Genomic DNA, 20791 nt, shown 5'->3' on the forward strand with positions numbered 1-20791 from the left:
AATTGAGCATAGCTATTTTCAGCAGTCTCATGGAAAATGAATAGAACAAATGTCAAGCATGTACACCTACCCTGCATTCAATGCTCATCACCGAAGAGTCCAAAACTCAAGATTAGTGATTAGCATATTAATACCAAAACTACAAATTGTGGGTGAATTGCAATTTTTGAGAAAACACCTTTTTATGTCATAAGTCTATAATGACTAATAAAGAAGTATATTGGAAACTCTTTGAAGGGAACCTGTCACCCCCAAATTCGAAGGTGAGCTAAGCCCATCGGCATCAGGGGCTTATCTACAGCATTCTGGAATGCTGTAGATAAGCCCCCGATGTATCCTAAAAGATGAGAAAAAGAGGTTAGATTATACTCACCCAGGGGCGGTCCCGGTTCTCTTCTGGTCCGATGGGCGTCGCGGTCCGGTCCGGGGCCTCCCATCTTCTTACGATGATATCCTTTTCTTGTCTTCACGCTGCGGCTCCGGCGCAGGCATACTTTGCTGCCCTGTTGAGGGCAGAGCAAAGTACTGCACTGCGGAGGCGCCGGGAAAGGTCAGAGAGGCCCGATGTATCCTAAAAGATGAGAAAAAGAGGTTAGATTATACTCACCCAGGGGCGGTCCCATTTCTGTTCTGGTCCGATGGGCGTCGCGGTCCAGTCCGGGGCCTCCCATCTTCTTACGATGATATCTTTCTCTTGTCTTCATGCTGCGGCTCCGGCACAGGCGTACTTTGCTGCCCTGTTGAGGGCAGAGCAAAGTACTGCACTGCGCAGGCGCCGGGAAAGGTCAGAGAGGCCCGGCGCCTGCACACTGCAGTACTTTGCTCTGTCCTCAACAGGGCAGCAAAGTACGCCTGCACCGGAGCTGCAGCGTGAAGACAAGAAGAGGACGTCATCTGATGAAGATAGGAGGCGCCGGACTGGACAGCGACGCCCATCGGACCGGACAGCAGCGGGAACACCCCTGGGTGAGTATAATCTAACCTCTTTTTCTCATCTATTAGGATACATCAGGGGCTTTTCTACAGCATTACAGTGATATGGAAATTTGGATTGCATAAATTTATCCCTGTGTGTGCTGCGGCTGCTCCCAATAAGACTGAGTATTTTGAGCGCTCAAGGAATGAGACTGCACAACATTGTGTCAATAACTTTCCATCAATACTGATACTTTATTGTGCATACATAGTTTTATATTTTCGTATAGAAAGGAGTGGTTAGGGGTTGTAAGGGGTGGTTAGTTAATTATCATATTGTCCAGCTCCTCTGTCATTGGTTATCTAAACATATATGGAATATTATGATTAATGCACATATGGGTGCTGATTAAGCAACTAAAATGTAGCTCTGCATCTAGGACAAAGTTGAGACATCTGATCAGCACTTAATACATCTGGCGTTGTTCTGCTTTTGAGTTGGAAAAACCCATACAATCTGTCTGGCTTATATCAGTTTATATCAGCCATTTTAGGCCATTGATTATAATGTATATATTAGCTGTGAGTATATGAGTATATATGATTATAGAGCAGTATACATGCAAGTGAGATCTACATGATATATATATATATTTCTATCACAACAGAATGCTGTAGATAAGCCCCTGATGCTGGTGAGCTTAGCTCACCTTCGATTTTGGGGGTGACAGGTTCCCTTTAAGGCTTGTTTTTAATCTTCTGTGCATGCTGTGTGTTTTTCCCAAAGACAGCACACATACTGTAAGCAAAAAATTTTAATGGGATTTTCATTTGTCTGTTTTTTGCAAACTGAAACTTTGCATGCATTAAACATGCAAACATGTCCTACTTTAGTCCAATTTGTGGAAGAATGTCACCTATTTAAATGAGTGCATCCACAAAAAATGTGACAATTCATGAATGGTATTTGTGTGCTGACTAGGGTTGAGCGAAACGGATCGTTCATTTTCATAAGTCGCCGACTTTTGGCAAAGTCGGCGTCTCATGAAACCCGACCCGATCCCTGTGTGGGGTCGGCCATGCGGTACGCGATCTTGACGCCAAAGTCGCGTTTCGAATGAGGCGTTTAGCGCCATTTTTTCAGCCAATGAAGGAGTGTGGGCAGAGTGATGACATAGGGGTTAGGGGCGTGCACGGCTATCATCATTTTATCGCTTGTGCGCAGTAGGGATTTGCAATGTGTAACACGAGATTTTCTGTGCTGGGACGGAGGGGGAATATGGGACAGAGGGGAGAGAGAGAGAGAGAAAAAAAAATTAAAAATTCCCAATTGACGTGCATAGGGTTTCGTGTTCCGGCCGATCCTCGACTTTTCGCAGTAATCGGCCGATTTCGCCCGACTCGACTTTTCAAAAAGTCGGGTTTCACAAAACATGACTCGACCCTAAAAAGGTCAAGGTCGCTCAACCCTAGTGCTGACCAATCGCTAGAAAATAGTTGGGAAATCAACTTGTGGATCTCCATATGTTATTTTATCGTAAATGAATAAGAAATCATTTTTATTTTCTTACACAGATGGTAAAAATTGACACATAAAACCGTAACGGTTGAACGAATGAAAAAATGGCCTCTTTTTGTGTGAAAAATGTCTAACATAACCACATCACAAGGAAAAAAATAGGACTTCATCAAAGCTATTACTACAGTATTTCACTTTTCTTTTTAATAGGTGCACTTATCATACCAAAAATGTGAAGAAAAAATGGCAGGAAAACCATGGAGTGTGAGCATAGCTTTAGACTTCTATATGAGGCCACAGTACATACGTGGTTATAATTATTTCCACAAATATTGGCAATAGTTCAATTAGATACCATGGAAATTAAGATACTATAACAGTAGGCATGATAAAAAGCACTTATTTGACTCCTCAGTGCTTCTCTCCGCCGAAGTGTCAGTTTGATCATAATTATTTTCTGGCTTCTCCCCTGCCTACTATGACATTAACTATGCTCAAACAATATTGTAATATGATTATAAAGAGGTGATGGTCTAGAATTAATCAACCAGTTAGACGAAACAAAATGTACATAAAATATAGTCTCTTTATTATCTGAAATATTTAGAAAATTAATAAGGAAAACCCAATGGACAATGGGACATTAAAACACACTATAATCCTAATAACCATTTAGTACTGAGTGGCATGAGGGAGGATCATACACTGTATATCAGCATGATCAGTATCCATTAATAACTCTAAAGAATATATAGCTTTCAATTAATCAATGAATGTGTAATGCGCAATTCCCAAATATTAATTGTGTAATTGTAGCCAGTATACAGATTTGTGAATTAGGATTGTAGCTTGATGTATATGAATCGATAAGCTGAATAGAAAGTTAATATGCAAAATAGACATTGTCCAGCAACTCATTAACTTCTTCAAGACATCATTAAAAGGAATCTGTCAGTAGGATCAGCCCTCATAAGACATCTATATGGGCATGTAGGTCATAGGATGCTGAATAAAGTGATACCCTGGTATCTACAATCTGATATTTCATTCCAAAGATATTCTAATTTTTCTTATGTATAAATGAGCTGTTCCAGGCTGATCTGCATGAGAATCTGCCTCCAGAGCTTGTTTTAAATGAAAAGCAGATTTAACTGTGTGGACATATACAGTAGGGGAAATAAGTATTTGATCCCTTGCTGATTTTTTAAGTTTGCCAACTGACAAAGATTCAGTGATAGAATATCAAAAATAAAATCCAGAAAATCACCTTGTATAAATTATAAAAATGTATTTGCATTTTGCACTGAGAAATAAGTATTTGATCCCTGTGGCAAACAAGACAACACTTGGTGGCAAAACCCTTGTTGGAAAGCACAGCAGTCTGATGATTTTTGTAGTTGATGATGAGGTTTGTGCACATGTCAGGAGGAATTTTGGTCCACTCCTCTTTGCAGATCATCTCTAAATCATTAAGATTTTGAGGCTGTTGCTTGGCAACTCGGAGCTTCAACTCCCTCCATAAGTTTTCTTTGGGATTAAGGTCTGGAGACTGACTAGGCCACTCCATGACCTTAATGTGCTTCTTTTTGAGCCACTCCTTTATTGCCTTGGCTGTATGTTTGGGTCATTGTCTTCTTGGAAGACCCAGCCACGACCCATTTTTATTGTCCTGGTGGAGGGAAGGAGGTTGTCACTCAGGATTTTACCATACACGGCTTTATCCATTCTCCCATTGATGTGGTGAAGTAGTCCTGTGCCCTTAGCAGAGAAACGGCACCATAAAAAATGTTTCCAACTCCATGTTTGACAGTGGGGATGGTGTTCTTTGGGTCAAAGGCAGCATTTCTCTTTCTCAAAACACGGCGAGTTGACTTAATGCCAAATACCTTAATTTTCTGACCACACCACCTTCTCCTAATCACTCACAGAATCATCTAGGTGTTCATTAGCACACTTCAGACAGGCCTGCACATGTGCCTTCTTGAGCAGGGGGAACTTGTTGGCAGGATTTTAAACCTTTACAGCATATTGTGTTACCAACGGTTTTCTTGGTGACTGTGGTCCCAGCTGTCTTGATATCATTAACAACTTCCCCCATATAGTTTTAGGCTGATTTCTTACCTTCCTCATGATCAAGGATACCCCATGAGGTGAGATTTCATATGGTGCCTCAGTTCGATGTCATTTGACAGTCATTTTGTATTTCTTCAATTTTCTTACTATTGCACACAGTTGTCTCCTTCTCGCCCAGCATCTTACTTATGGTTTTGTAGCCCATTCGAGCTTTGTGCAGTTCTATGATCTTGTCCCTGACATCCTTAGAAAGCTCTTTGGTCTTGCCCATGTCCTAGAGGTTAGAGTCTGTCTGATTAATTGAGTCTGTGGACAGGAGTCTTTTATAAAGGTGACTATGTAAGACAGCTGTCCTTTATGGAAGTAACGAGTTGATTAGGAGCATCAAACTGGACTGTAGGAGCCAGAACTCTTAATGGTTGGTAGGGGATCAAATACTTATTTCTCTCTGCAAAATGCAAATAAATTTATATAATTTATACAATGTGACTTTCTGGATTTTATTTTTGATATTTTATCTCTCAATGTTAAAATTAACCTACCCTTAAAATTATAGACTGTTCATGTTTTTGTCAGTGGGCAAACTTAAAAAATCAGCAAGGGATCAAATACTTATTTCCCCCACTGTAGCTAACACAGGGCACTAAAACTGAACTTTGATTAGAAACACTTTAGCAGCTGCAGATCTCACAGCTCTGATATGTTGTAACAATATTACAACCATGCTTGCCTGTGAGATGAAAGATAAAGCTGAGATGACCCTGCAGTTGTGTTAGTTACAATCACACACAACTCTGCTGTGAGATCAGGAGAGCAGAGAGTGGTTATTAAACATCACATGCTCTGTAGGCAGATTCACTTGCAGATCAGTGTCTTGCCTGGAACAGCTCATTTACATATAATAAAAACATGGATTTCTCTGGAATAATGCATTGTATCTCACATACCAAGGTGTCATTTTATTCAGCTTCCTGATATCTGCATGCATATGTAGATAGTTTAGGAGGGTTGATCCTACTGACAAATTTCCTTTAACAAGCATTATAGTGTCATGGCAAACAAAGTGAACACCTCCATGGTCAGTACATAGTTAATAGAACAGTGCTGTTCCAGATTTATATGCCATTTACATCTGGCAACTGCAATAGCTAAAAACAGTGGATTGTTGGGGGTATCATTAGTAGAAGTATACTGATCTGATATTGATGATCCGTATTAATATAATAAGTAGCTTAGCCTGAGAGGTAGCTTTCTAAACTGCAGGTTTTGAGTCAAATACTACTAAATTTACAACTTTAGTAGCTCACTTCTGCTTTTCAATTAACTTAAAGAGTAACTAAACTTTTACTGTGTTTTATTTTATCTTTGGAAAGCACTTTAATTGCTTGAGGTTGTAGAGCAAGTGGCAGAAATGGAAGGAGTTATAGCAAATATTGTGACCATCTATGCGGATTTTGCTTTTGAGGCCAATCAGTTGGCAGTGATTGTTCGGGAAAAGGAGGAAGCAAGTGCATCCTTCGTCTGCAGCATTGCCGACGTCTTTGGATCCATCCAATCACAGCACAGCAATTAATCCATGGCACGACGAATGGTGGAGTGTGCCTTCGGGATTTTAACAGCAAAATGGCGAGTTCTCTTGACCGCTATTAAACTGAAAACTGAGACTGTGGATGAGGTGGTGAAGGCTTGTGTGGTCCTGCACAATTTTATCCTATCCAAGGAGCAGGTTGCCATGGAGGAAAATGATTCTGAAACCACCTTGCGTGACTATCAAAATATAACTTTTCGGAGTGCTGTTGCAGTTTCCAAATTTGCAGATTACTTTATGTCACTCATCATGTTGAATGGCAGGATGACATTGTTTGATATGTTTTTTATATATAAAATGAATGTTTGGAGTACCAAACTTATTGCTGAAGTAACACTTCTGATTATACCTGCTGAAGTCACACTTGTGATTATACCATGTTTTTTGTTTTACACCAAGTTTTATACCTTTCCCTAAAGTTGTGTATGTTTTTTAAACCAACCATTTTTTACCTTTACAACTAGTGTTGTATGTTTTGTACCTTTTATACCAAGAGTTATATAAATACAATTGACAATAAAATCTTTTTTAAGCCAAATTTTTTTTTATTAACAAATAAATTTACAAATTGGTAAACTGTTGGGTGGAGATAGTATCGGAGGGGCTGGCAGGGTGGACCAAGTCGATAGTGGGGAAAGGCAATTGAGTTGGGGTTGCTCAGAAGTGGAAGGAGAGAAAACATGAGGTTAAGCAGGGAGGACAGGTTGGGTGAGGGGTTGGGTTGGTGTAGGTGAGAAAATATAAGGTACATGAAGCTGGGCTGGGGAAGGAAAATGTAATGGGGAAGGAAAATGTGGGGAAGGCATCTCAAACTGGGACAGATTTTGGAACTGGGACGGATTTTGGAACTGGGACAGATTTTGGTAACGGCAAGGATTTGTATACTAGGAAGGATTTTGGTACTGGGAACAATTTTGGTACTGGGAAGGATTGGTAGGAGGGACAGTGGCTGGGGGGAGGTGTGGGAGCAACTACCGGGGTAGGTGGAGGGGCTTGGGAGGTGGTCTGCACCTGCATCTGTTTGTCAGGAGTTAGATTTTCCATGCGCGCGAGTACTGCCTGAAAAAAAATATTATTCGGCTACTGACTTGCATCTGAATGCATCCTATCCAGATGACTGCTGAGTTCAAGGATGCTTTTATTCAGCATGTTGAACCCAGTAGTCATTTGATTGGCCAAAAGTTTGATCGAGTTCTGGAAGGCTGCATTCAGATGCAAGAACTTAGGTTCATAGCTCCTTTCCTGGCCCCTCTGGCGCTGCTGCCCAGAATCTACAGGTGTTCTAGAGGTGGCGGCAGTGTCAGAGGGGTGGGGTAAAGGGAAATCTAACTCATCACCAGCAGCTTCTTGTGATGAAGTCTGAGATGAGGCTCCAGCGCTGGTGGATGGGGCCAGGGATCAGATGTGAGGGAAGGGTCAGACGAAGGGTCAGAGGGGTGGGGTCTATTGACGTGCTCCCCAATGGCGGATTCCTGTGGGATCGCTCCAGAGGGGTCCAACTCAGCAGCAGGCTACCAAGTGCTGCAGATGGTGCGGTGAAAGAAAATAAAAACAAAAATTAATATATTGATGTTGCATAGCCTTGGCCGAAACCCAAAGATAAGGTTAGACAGGTAAACATTGTGACTTCTTAAATGGCCTGTGGAATATTTACCTTCTGCTAACCATCGACGACCAGAGGGCTCATCTGTATTTGTATTGGGTCCTGCATCTTCCCGACCCACTCGGGGCCTGCATCTCCTTGTTGAACTCCCTCTTGAAGTGATCCCTGAGTGACTGCCACAGCTTCATTACCCTTTCACCTATAAAGTGAAAAAACACATATTGATTACAACACATTCCATTCTGCATTCTAATTTCCTGAAATGTGAATACTTATGCGCTTGAGTCTGCTGCCTAGGTTCAAGGTCCTCCCAGTTGTCCACAACAATAAAGCATACTTGCTCCCAGCCGATGAGTGCTGAATTGATCTGCATGTCTGCGGTCAGCCATGTTCCACAGCGGTTCCCGCTCTCGTACTTCTTCGATGAGGCGGTCCACATTAAGACCCCCCTCCTCACCATCCAAGTCAGGAGCACATTGTGAAGACTGTTAGAAAATAAAAAAAAATAACCAGAAATCCACATCTAATATATATAAAAAAAGGTACTTACTGGAGGCAGACCACAGCGGCGATCCCGACCCTGACCCTGGGAGGACCTTGATGGAGTTGGCCAGAACGTGCAGCAGACTAGAAAAAAAACATTATGTTCGATGTAGGCATTTGTTTTGTGTGTACTGTGATGTATGATGATTAGTGATGAGCGAGTATGTTCGTTGCTCGGGTTTTCCCGAGCAATCTCGGGTGGTCTTCGAGTATTTATGACTGCTTGGAGATTTAGATTTCTTCACCACAGCAGAATGACTGACAGCTATTAGACATCCGAAGTACAAGTGGGGGTTGCCTGGTTGCTAGGGAATCCCCACATGTAATCAAGCTGTCTAGTAGTCTCAAATCATTCAGCTTCGGCAACAAAAACAAAATCTCCGAACACTAACAAATACTCGGAGACCACCGAGCGTGCTCTGCAAAACCCGAGCAACGAATACACTCGCTCATCACTAATGATGATCTGTTTTTTATATGTTGGGTGCACTGTGATGTCTGTAGGAAGTGTTTCTGCAAAACTTACACTCTGTGCGGCCACTTCGGGCATTTCTCCACCCACCCGGTCTCCTTCTGGGAGGCCCTCTGCTGCTTCAGCTTCCTGTGAAAACATAATGCATATAGTGTTAACCTAAAAATTTTAACAAGAACAAAGATAAAAAAATAATTTTTTAACTCACCTCAATACGCCAACGCTGTGAAGGAGGGCTCCCAGAAGAAGACATAATGGCTTTTTTTATCTGCAATTATAAAGACACAGTTATTAGCAACTATACAAATTATATGTAAAGCTTTGTGTTCTTTAATACTTACATCAGGAGTTCTGCTGGATGGCCTGGTACTGCTGGCTGGCCTGGTTGGTCCCTGCTGGTTGGCCTTGTACTGTGGTCTGGCCTGGTTTCTGTTTGGATTTGCAAGTATAAAGACACAGTTGTTAGCAACAATGCAAATTATATGTAAAGCTTTGTGTTCTTTAATACTTACATCAGGAGTTCTGCTGGTTGGCCTGATACTGCTGGCTGGCCTGGTTGGTCTCTGCTGGTTGGCCTTGTACTGCGGTATGGCCTGGTTTCTGTTTGGATCTGCAAGTATAAAGGCACAGTTGTTAGCAACTATACAAATTATGTGTAAAGCTTTGTGTTCTTTAACCCCTTCCCAACCTGTGATGCCACGTAGGCGTCATGAAAATCGGTGCCAATCCGACCTGTGACGCCTATGTGGCATCATGGCAGGATCGCATTCCTGCAGATCGGGTGAAAGGGTTAACTAAAATTTCACATAACCTGCGGGGACAGGGGAAGTGGTACTTCAGCCCAAGGGGGTGGCTTTGCCCCCACGTTGCTACGATCGCTCTGATTGTCTGTTGAAAGTGAAACAGACAATCAGAGCAATTTGTAATATTTCACCTATGAAACTTGGTGAAATATTACAATCCAGCCATGGCCGATGCTGCAATATCATCAACCATAGCTGGAGACCACGATCTGCCCCCTCCACCGACTGATAGCGGTGATCTGCCGCTGCTGTCAGTCTTTCCTCTCCTCTGTTCTGTGCCCCGCTGCCCTCCTCTCCCCTTCGCCTGCCCCCGGCCTCCCCTCCGCCCCCCCCGCTGTCTGACGCCACACCCCATACTTACGAAGTCCCGGTGTCCCTCCCGCTGTCTGTCCGTCTTCAGCGATGGGCACCACCATTTTCCAAAATGGTGAGCGCATGCGCTGTTCACCCGTGAAATCTGCCGGCCGGCAGATTCATTCCTGGTACATTTTGATCACTGTGATAGGATCTATCACAGTGATCAAAATAAAAAAAAAGTAAACAAAGCCCCCCTTAACACCCCCATAGGTAGGGAAAATAATGAAATATAGAAAATATATTTATTTGTATTTTTTTGCTAGGGTTAGGGTTAGAACTAGGGCTAGGGTTAGGGTTAGGGGTAGGGTTGCAATTAGGGTTAGGGTTAGAATTAGGGATAGGGTTGCAATTAGGGTTAGGGTTGCAATTAGGGTTAGAATTAGGCTATGTGCACACAGTGCGGATTGGCCGCTGCTCATTCGTTGCAGTTTTCCATCACGTTTACAGTACCATGTAAACCTATGGAAAACCAAATCCGCTGTGCCCATGGTGCAGAAAATACCGTGCGGAAATGCTATTTGTATTTTCTGCAGCATGTCAATTCTTTGTGTGGAATCCGCAGCGTTTTACACCCGTTCCTCAATAGGAATCCGCAGGTGAAATCCGCACAAAAAACACTGGAAATCCACAAGTAAAACGCAGTGCGTTTTAGCAGCGGATTTTTCAAAAACGGTGCGGAAAAATCCACACACGAACACGCAACGTGGGCACACAGCCGTAGTGTTAGGGCTGGAATTAGAGTTAGGGTTGGAATTAGGGTTAAGATTAGGGTTAGGGGTGTGTTGAGGCTAGGATTAGGCTTGTGGTTAGGGTTATGGTTATAGGGTTGGGATTAGGGTTGGTTGAGTGTTGTGGTTAGGGTTGTAGTTAGGTTTGGCATTAGGGTTAGGGGTGTGTTGGGGTTAGGGTTGTGGTTAGGGGTGTGTTGGGGTTAGGGTTGTGATTAGGGTTATGACTAGAGTTGGGAATAGGGTTGGGGTGTATTGGGGTTAGTGTTGGAGTTAGAATTGAGGGGTTTCCACTGTTTAGGCACATCAGGGGGTCTCCAATCATGACATGGTTAGTGTTGAGCGATACCTTCCGATATTTGAAAGTATCGGCATCGGATTGTATCGGCCAATATCCGAAAAATATCGGATGTCGCCGATACCGATACCCGATACCAATACAAGTCAATGGGACACAAATATCGGAAGTGATCCTGGATGGTTCCCAGGGTCTGAAGGAGAGGAAACTCTCCTTCAGGCCCTGGGATCCATATTCATGTGTAAAATAAAGAATAAAAATAAAAAATAGGGATATACTCACCCTCGGACACGCCCTGGTTGTAACCGCTGCAACCGGCAGCCTCCGTTCCTAAGAATGAGCGAGTGAAGGACCTTCGATGACGTCACGGTCACGTGAGCGGTCACGTGAGCGGTTACGCGACCAATCACAAGACCACTACGTCATCGCAGGTCCTTCACTCGCTCATTCTTAGGAGCGGAGGCTGCCGGTTGCAGCGGTTACAACCAGGGCGCGTCCGAGGGTGAGTATATCCCTATTTTTTATTTTTATTCTTTATTTTACACATGAATATGCATCCCGATCCCGATTCCCGATATCGCAAAAATATCGGAACTCAGTATCGGAATTCCGATACCGCAAATATCGGCCGATACCCGATACTTGCGGTATCGGAATGCTCAACACTAGACATGGTGCCAACATTGATTCCAGCCAATCTTGCATTCAAAAAGTCAAATGGTGTTCTCTCTCTTCCGTGCCCCGATGTGCGCCCAAACAGTGGTTTACTCAAACATATGGGGCATAAGCATACTCAGGAAAAATTGTACAATTTTGGGGGTCTAATTTCTCCTGTTACCCTTGGAAAAATAAAAAAATGGGGGCTAAAAAAATTTTTGTGGGAAAAAAATGATTTTTTTTATTTTCACAGCTCTGCATTATAAAATTCTGTGAAGCACTTGGGAGTTCAAAATGCTCACCACACATCTAGATAAGTTCCTTGGGGGGTCTAGTTTCCAAAATGGGGTCACTTGTGGTGGGTTTCTACTGTTTATGTGCATCAGGGGCTCTGCAAACGCAACATGACGCCCGCAGACCATTCCATCAGAGTCTGCATTTCAAAACGTCACTACTTCCTTTCCGAGCCCCGTCGTGCGCTCAAACAGTGGATTACCCCCACATATGGGGTATCAGCATACTCAGGACAAACTGGACAACAAATGTTGGGGTTCAGTTTCTCCTGTTACCCTTGTGAAAATAAAAAATTGCGGGCTAAAAATCATTTTTGAGGAAAAAAAATGATTTTTTATTTTCACGGCTCAGCGTTATAAACTTCTGTGAAGCACTTGGGGGTTCAAAGTGCTCAACACACATCTATATAAGCTCCTTAGGAGCTCTAGTTTCAAAAATAAGGTTGATTGTGGGAGGTTTATACTGTTTAGGCACATCAGATGGCTCTACAAACGTAACATGACGCCCGCAGACCATTCCATCAAAGTCGGCATTCCAAAACGTCAATATTTGCTTTCCGAGCTCTGCCATGCGCCCAAACAGTGGTGTACCCTCACATATGGGGTATCAGCATACTCAGAACAAACTGTAAAACAACTTTTGGGGTCCAATTTTTCCTGTTACCCTTGTGAAAATAAAAAAATTGCGGGATACAAAATAATTTTTGAGGATAGAGAAATTATTTTTTATTTTCATGGCTCTGCATTATAAATATCTGTGAAGTACTAGGGGCTTCAAAGTGCTCACCACACATCTAGATGAGTTCATTGGGGGGTCTAGTTTCCAAAATGGGGTCACTTGTGGGGGAGTTCAAATGTTTGAGCACACACGGGCTCTCCAAACGCGACATGGTGACTGCTAACGATTGGAGCTAATTTTTCATTCAAAAAGTCAATTGGAGCTCCTTCCCTTCCGAGCCTTGCCGTGTGCCCAAACAGTGGTTTACCCCCACATGTGAGGTATCGGTGTACTCAGGAGAAATTGCCCAACATATTTTAAGATCAATTTTATCCCGTAGCCCATGTGAAAATATAAAAATTTAGGCTAAATTAAATTTTTTGTGAAAAAAAGTACTTTTTCATTTTTACTGATCAATTTGTGAAGCACCTGGGGGTTGAAATTGCTCACTATGCATCTAGATAAGTTCCTTGGGGGGTCTAGTTTCCAAAATGGGGTCACTTGTGGGGAACTCCAATGTTTAGGCACACAGGGGCTCTCCAAACATGACATGGTGTTCGCTAATGATTGGAGCTAATTTTTCATTCATAAAGTCAAATGGCACTCCTTCCCTTCAAAGCCTTGCTGTGTGCCGAAACAGTGGTTTACCCTTACATATGAGGTATCTGTGTACTCAGGAGAAATTTCCCAACAAATTTTACGATCAATCTTATCCTGTTACCCATGTTAAAGCGAAAAAATTGAGGCTAAATACATTTTTTTGTGAAAACAAAGTACTTTTTCATTTTTTGGATAAATTTGTGAAGCACCTGGGGGTTGAAAGTGCTCACTATGCACCTACATAAGTTTCGTGGGGAGGTCTTGTTTCCATAATGGGGTCAAATGTGGGGGAGCTCCAATCTTTAGGCACACAGGGGCTCTCCAAGCGCGACATGGTGTCCGCTAAAGATTGGAGCCAATTGTTCATTCAAAAAGTCAAATGGCGCTCCTTCTCTTCCGAGCCCTGTCGTGCACCCAAACAGTGATTCCCCCCCACATATGGGGTATCGGCATAATCAAGACAAATTGTACAACAACTTTCGGTATCCAGTTTCTCCTTTTGCCCTTGGGAAAATAAAAAAAAATTGTTGCTAAAATTTCATTTTTGTTACTAAAAAGTTAAATGTTCATTTTTTCCTTCCATGTTGCTTGTCCTCCTGTGAAACACCTGAAGGGTTAATAAACTTCTTGAATGTGGTTTTGAGCACCTTGAGGGGTGCAGTTTTTATAATGGTGTCACTTTTGGGAATTTTCTGCCATATAGACCCCTCAAACTGACTTCAAATGTTAGGTGGTCCCTAAAAAAAATGTTTTTGTAAATTTTGTAAAAATGAGAAATCGCTGGTCAAATTTTAACCCTTATAACTTCCTAGCAAAAAATAAATAAAATTGTTTCCAAAATTGTGCTGATGTAAAGTAGACATGTGGGAAATGTTATTTATTACCTATTTTGCATAACATAACTCTCTGGTTTAACAGAATAAAAATTCAAAATTTGAAAATTGCAATATTTTCAACATTTTTGCCAAATTTCCATTTTGTTCACAAATAAATGCAAAAATTTTCGTCCTAAATTTACCACTAACATGAAGCTCAATATGTCATGAAAAAACAATTTCAGAATCGCAGAATCGCTAGGATCAGTTGAAGTGTTCTTGAGTTATTACCTCATAAAGGGACACTGGTCATAATTGCAAAAAATGGCCAGGTCATTAAGGTCAAAATAGGCTGGGTCATGAAGGGGTTAATACTTACCTCAGAAGTTCTGCTGGTTGGCCTGTTACTGCTGGCTGGCCTGGTTGGTCCATGCTGATTGGCCTGGTACTGCGGTCTGGCCTGGTTTCTGTTTGGATTTGAAAGTAGAAAAACATGTGTTAGCTATTATAAAATTATGTGTAGGCAGCTGAATTAGAAAATAAAAAGTTGCTCCAGAGCTAGTAGGATTTTATCCCCCTAAAATAATCTCCATAGGTCCCACACCCCCCAAAAAATGCTAAGCAATTTAATAGGTTTCTAAACAACCCCGCTCAAATGTTGTATCTGAGCAATGTGCAAGCAGGCAAAAAATCACCCTTCTGTAACCCCCAAAAATCTACCAAGGCACACAACTCTCAGCTTGATATCCTCCTTCCATAATATGCACGATGCGCAGGCTGGCAAACCCTTTCCCCCCCTAAAAAACAAACCTAGACCTTGCAAACAATACCCTCCTTCAAACTTGAAAACCCTAAACCCCCACTTGAAAATCTGTTGACCACATATGCTATTTTTAAAAATCCCTTTTAAAATGTTAAATACTCAATTTCTTCTATCCACATTTTCATACACCTTCTATTCAAAGAAATAGACCCTCAACCAACTCGCATGTTGTGTTTTCCTGTTTTTCATAAACCACACTGTAAAATTTACCTTGGTGAAATGATACTACGTACATGTTTTGGAGAAATTTTTATTTAAATTTTTTTTTTAAGTACAATTCATGCAAATTTTTTTAAAAAAGAACACTTTCCGCACACACATGCCACACACACACATACACACATAAACACACCGCCATCACACACACACGCGCAACTCGCCACACAGACACACACCACAGAACTGTGTTTGAAATACATGTAAAGTAGTAAAAAAAATTCCTGGACACACAGACACGCAGCACTCACACACAGGCCGCCATTCACACACACACGCCACACACGCTGCACTCACACAAACGCCGCACACACAGACACACATGCCACACTACTTTGTTGGAAATGCATTACAGTATTAAAAACACTAAACAACCATGGCTGGACACTCTCACACACACACACTTGCCGCACACACGCTGGCAGGGCTCACGCTGGCTGACAGGACTCATGCTGACTGGCAGGAGTCACACTGGCTGGCAGGACTGTGGCTAGTTGTTAGTCCTCTGGCTGACAGGCCTCTTTCTGGCTGGCTGGCAGGACTGTGGCTGGCTGGCTGGCAGGCCTCTGGCTGGCTGGTAGTCCTCTGGCTGGTAGGCCTCTTGCTGGCTGGCTGGCAGGACATTGGCTGGCTGGCTGGCAGGACGTTGGCTGGCAGGACTCTGGCTGGCTGGCAGGCCTATTTCTGGCTGGCTGGCAGGATTGTGGCTTGCTGGCTGGCAGGCCTCTGTCTGGCTGGTAATCCTCTGGCTGGCAGGCCTCTTGCTGGCTGGCTGGCAGGACTCTGGCTGGCTGGCAGGACTCTGGCTGGTTGTCTGGCAGGAGTCTGGATGGCTGGCTGCAAGTCCTCTTGCTGGCATCTATGCTTCTTGCTGGCACATTGTGGAATGAAGCCACATGGCAGATTATTATAGATTTGGGGCTGTTTGGCAGTTAGCTGCTAAATTCAGATTTGGAGCACGCTCAGTGTAAAAAAACAGAATCCAGCACTGGATCCCATCATTTGACGGACAGCGATGGATCCTATGTCCATAGGTTTCCATTCTAGCCAACAACGTATGCCGCTGGATCCTTCGTTGTATGTTTTTCTGACACAGACAAAAAACGTTTCTCTGTACGTTTTTTCCAGACAACAGATAAACAAATTCTGACGGATCCTGCACCCGACGGACGAAACATGTGGCCATGTGTAGTAATCCGTCGCTAATACAAGTCTATGAGAAAAAGACTAATCCAGTGGGCAAATTCGCAGGATCTGTTTTTTTCACAAAACAACCTATTTTGACGGAAACAAAAAGACTGAAGTGTGAAAGAGGCCTAAGACAACTGGACTCTACAAAACCCTGTGCTCTGTATGTAAAATATGTGGCAGATCAGTTAACTCAGTTGCTTAATGAGGTAGTCACAGGAGTGCTTTCCCTATATATTGCAACTGGTTTATTAAAACAGGCTTCAAAACAAAATAGACATATTCCAACTTCTTGACCTAAACAAAATAGTATGCACTATAGTTCTGGGGATCTGCCAGAAAAGGTATCAGGTTTCCGCTCTGTTTACTAAAAGCCCAGCTCTTGGCACAAAGAACACTGAATGAGCCCAAAATGCTCCACATTTAGCTTCTGGACGACACCATGGGGAAGAGATAAGGTGAACAGTCTCCCACCCACTCTTCAACTGTTCACTAAAAAAACTCAGCCCTTTACATGACTGGTTAACCCCACTCAGCACTTAGTGTGCTGGAGAATTTTTCCAGGTTCATATCACTGAAGCTAACATCATCAGTGATACATATCTCCCCCTGCAATATTTTACTAGTGACCTTGTCTCAAAGAATAAACACTTTCAACTATTATCAGGTGGAAAATTAAGTAAATCAGCACTAGATTAACTCTTGTGTGCTCTGCAGAATTTTTACTTCATAAATATCCAGAAAATCCTGCAGCCTGACAAACAGTGGAGGCAAGCATATCTCCCAATTATCAGTATAATTTTTTCAGGGTTTAATTTTCATTTAATGCTAAAGTAAAATAGAACCAAAAATACATTTGTCTTCCAAAAAACAAGATATTTTAAATGGGTTAAGAAAGTATGTCAATGTGATAGATCTCATACAAACAATAATAACAGATGGGAAAATACTTTGCAGAAAACCAAGATTTAGTTTAGATGCATGTAGGGATAATATAAATGCATTTTATTTTACCAAAGCATAGGCGGCAACATGTCATTACTTGATTTTTCATAACCCAAAGTCCCATTCTAATCTTGTGCGTCTTTCATTATTCTGTACACAGCGCTATCATACCAAGCTTTATTCTGGAATAATAGATATGTACAAATAATATGACAGAAAGAATGATAGAGCTGCACTCTCAATTCTCTGGAAACCAGAAAAAAGAGTATGTATGAGAAATGTTTCTTTAAAAAGATAGATAAGACCTGACATAGCGTATTTGCACAAGAGAAATCAATCTTCAAGTAGGCTACAGCAGCACAATGCACTCTTCGGATACTAAAACAGGGAATAGTATTCCTTCCATTTACTTTTTGGAACATGTCTAAATATGTCTTGTAAAATGTAAGTGTTGGTATTGTGCATAAGATCCAGGAAGTGTAGATGCTAAAACTAACATTGCATATTCATTGTATATTGTGCTTCTGTTCACATCATTTCAATCATGCATTACATTCCAACACAATTGACAAAACAAAGACAATTAATAATGATTTGCAGGAAATGTCACTTTGCATACTCCCTGATAACAGAAACCTGTTGGCATCGTCATAAGGATTCTAAAATCAAACATCAGGCTGAAATAAATGTCTTCCCTCAGAACTATTAATTAAATATTGCCAATGAAAGAGAATTAAAGTCTATTTTTAAGGGAGCCTCTAAAAAACGATAGATTTTCACACTGATATTAATCATCATGGAGATCACCTAAAGAATAATTTATCAACTCTGCTGTTTGAAGTGCTAAAATGGATTATTGATAGAGATTAGTGCATCTTTTGAAATTGGAAATTCGCCAGCTTCCCCAAATTTCCCAATAGATTCAATTTGCAGCAAATACATTTGCACAAATCTCAATACTGGAAAGCTTCTAGTTGCTCGGAAGATACATATGAGGAAGAGAATAGAGCGAGAGTAGCTGTTTGACAATAAGATCTTTTACCCTTTAGTAGATATCCAAGAAGTATTGCTTCTCCTTGCGGAGATTGACATGCTAAGCATTCTGAGATGAGGAGATTTACAGCCGCAATGCTCCTCAGGGAAATATGCTAATTATGCAAATTGTCTCTTCAGAGAAGAAGAAAACTAGAACTCTAGTGCCACCTATTGGAAGTAGCAACCCTACATATTTCCCTGAGGAGCATTGCAGCTGTAAGTCTCCTCATCTCAGAATGCTTAGCATGTCTATCTCCTCAAGGAGAAACTATACCTCTTGGATATCAGTCGGACGCCTCTCACACAGCCAATCCAGATCTCCACTTTGCACTGATGAGGGGCAGTACCCCGAAACACAGTGTCTGCAAATTGAGATTCTGGTTTGGCTATTATCCTAAGTCATGTGACAAGGCTCGTTAAAGGGTCGACATTGACTTGTAGGATTGCTACTTCCAATAGGTGGCACCAGAGTTCTAGTTCTCTTCCTCTCTGAAGAGACAATTTGCATAATTACCCTTTAGTAGAGAATGAGGATTCTGCTGACTGCAAGAAATTACACACTAAGGAAGAAGACTCTACTGAACATAAAAGGTAAACACTTATAGGAGAAAGAGGATTCTGCTGATTATAAGAGCTTAACTCTACAGAAGAGAGAGACTGAACCAGTGGCGTTGGAGATGAAAAACAACATTGCATTACAAGCTATGTTCCACTGGGAATTGCTGATATGTGATGGCCCAAGTACTGACCACCGCTCTATAGTACAAGGTATGATAATCTGCTAGATGTCAAAACTGCAAGTAATTATGGGGAAACCTGCACAGCCACAGAAAAATTGATTAGCCTGCTCTCTGATGATTCAGCAGTGTGGGCAATGGTGCTGTGCAGGATTTTTTTTGTGAATCGAATCTCAAAGTTAACATTTGCAAGAAACTGCAAACTTCCATGTGCAGGAGATGACTTGCTGATTGCTGATAGTCCAATATATGTTTCCCCCACTAATCCTGAACATAATCCTGTAATCTCTGAAATAGGACTGCCATAGAAAATCTCTTGCAATAATAGAGGGAGACCCAGATGGAAGTCCGCGTAATTTATTAGTGATATAGTGTATAGACATCTGTTCTACAGCATTTGAGTTTCAATTAAACATTTTTTCTTAATTCTTACTGAACTCTTCTAGTATAAAGCATATGGAAGACAGCACAATAGATTTTATAGAAAAAAAATCTGAAAATTAGTGACAAATGCTGCACTGTGCTTGCTTATCACAATCTAATTGTGCATTTCTTGTACAATTGTTTTTGTGGTGATAGTAATTAGCCAATGTGAACTCACATGCAGAACAATCCCTAGCAAAAACAACTGTCAAGAACACTGTCAAGAAACTACTTGCCAGAGCTGTAGTTTGTCAAGAAGACCGGAGCAGTGGTGAAGAGGCACACCTGGAGCAACAGGAAGCCAAATCCATTTATGTTATTCAAATGACAAGCACAGCTCTGTTTTTCCAAGTGCAATTAGCTCTGCCACAACAAAGCAGTATAAAAGGAGGTTGTGACTGGAGTGATGTCACTTGTACTGTTTGTGGTACTGAGGAAGTGAGAGTAGATGCTACTGGCCTGTGCGCTACCTGAAATTACCATATATGATAGGAAATGGATCCTGTCTTCTGTTGCCATCATCAGAGGATTAATTACTTCATACAGATATCTACTGAGACCAAGTGATGGATGAGCACCAAAATGCTCAGGTGCTCAGGCCAAGCAAATACTCGGGTACTCGACCCAAGCAACAAGCCCAATGTAAGTCTATTCTTTGGGAAACTTGAGCATTTTTGCCGTGATCCACCTGGGAATCCTTATAGACTCTAAAAACGTCAGAAAACCTAGTTCACATTATTCATTTGGTAGTACCATACTGTTGGCCTATGCATTGAATGCAAGGTCTATCCTGCACCAAAGTTACATGCACCCCAATAAGCCTTTGAGCCCACGTACTGGATGGTCACAGGAAAACCTAGATCAGATTGCTCATTTGGTACTGCCATACTGTTTGCTTATGCATTGAATGCAAGGCCTGCTCTGCCCTAGAGTTACATGCACCCCAATAAGCCTTGGAAGAGATGTACAGGTCGGCTTCCTGAAAACAATGTTCCCATTATTAGGAAGTGGTTCTCCCATAGTGTTTGCCTATGCAGTGAATGCAAGGCCTGCAAAAAATTAGGAGGCACTCCAATGCCCCTTAAATGAAATATGGAGGAGGGCCTAATAAAAAAAATGTTCCTATTATAAAGGAGCGGGTCTCTTATACTTGTAATGCCCAAACACTAGATGTATGGGCTGACAAACATTTCACCCTGGGGGTACACTTTTTTTATTTTAAATTATTTATGGGCATCATAAACACCCTTGCCACAAATAGAGTGACTGTTGCATCATGGAATACGTTAACCCTGGTGTTCTAGTGGTGTTGTCTGAAGAGATGTGGAGAATGTCATCCTATGTATCTATTCCAAATTTAAAGGAGCGCTTCTCCTATATTTGGAATGCCCATACACTACTATACCCTTTTGATATATGCAATGATATCTAGATACCCACAT

Source organism: Ranitomeya variabilis, chromosome 3 (genome assembly GCF_051348905.1).
Source record: "Ranitomeya variabilis isolate aRanVar5 chromosome 3, aRanVar5.hap1, whole genome shotgun sequence".
Classification (NCBI taxonomy): Eukaryota; Metazoa; Chordata; class Amphibia; order Anura; family Dendrobatidae; genus Ranitomeya; species Ranitomeya variabilis.